A 1,041-nucleotide genomic window follows, 5' to 3' on the forward strand; every position below is an offset into this window, starting at 1 on the left:
ACGAAACATAAGGGCAACTTTAAGAGGCAACAAATAACGCTTAAATAAGCGTTTCTATTCTCCGCAGAAACTCGTGCTTCATCGTCATGATCGTGGAACAAGACCAAAGAACCAAGTTTGAAACCAGGCCACTTTTTGTTATACTTCGGGGACGGAACGACGGTGTGCAAAGGAAATAATGCGTCTTTATCAACAACCCAAACCTGCTGGCTAAAAATATTAACTGCGAATCAAACACCAAGTACCGGTCTCAGAAGTACAAACCGGGATTCCAACACACTGCAGGATCTCGGACTTGTAAATCGGGACTCAACACATTTAAGCGTCCACAGCCCAAGTTCACACCTCCCTCACACGCATCCACAACACAGTAGTTTTCCTACTGTTGATGTAGACACGTCAGAATTAACCTCGGGCCCCCCATCACCTCAGATGGTTCCGGATCGCTCCAGACGCCCTACACCCGCGGGTTTTCCCGGCCCCGGGCCGCCCGCGGCGACAGCAGCCCGCGCGGACGCGGCGCCCTCCAGAGGGGACGCGGGCGTCCGGGGCGCAGCCTTCCCTCCCGAGGGCGCGCCTCCTCATCCCGGGAGGCAGCCTCATCCCGGGGCACAGCCTCCTCGGGCCGCTCTCCTCTCCTTGCGGCCGCAGCTTTCCTCCTGGGGCCGCAGCTTCATCCCGGGGCGCAGCCCCATCCCGCCCTCCCCTCCCCGGGGGCGCAGCCTCATCCCGGGGTGCAAGCTCCCCTCCCCGGGGCACAGCCTTCCCTCCTGGGGGCGCAGCTTCACCACCCCGGCCTCACCCTAAGGCACACACATCCCCTCCCTGGGGCGCGGAGCATCCAGCGTAGACGCGGCACCCTCCGAAGGGAACAGGAGGCCTCCCGGGGCGCAGTCTCCTCCCGAGGCTCAACCTCTCCTCCCTAGGGCGCAGCCTCCTCCCGGGGCGCAGCGCATCCCGCGCAGACGGGGCGCCTGGGAGAGAACGCGGGGCCGTCCCGGGCGCAGCCTGCCCGCGAGGGCGCAGCCTCCCCTCCCGGGC

Source organism: Trichechus manatus, unplaced genomic scaffold (genome assembly GCF_000243295.1).
Source record: "Trichechus manatus latirostris isolate Lorelei unplaced genomic scaffold, TriManLat1.0 scaffold00128, whole genome shotgun sequence".
Taxonomy (NCBI): domain Eukaryota; kingdom Metazoa; phylum Chordata; class Mammalia; order Sirenia; family Trichechidae; genus Trichechus; species Trichechus manatus.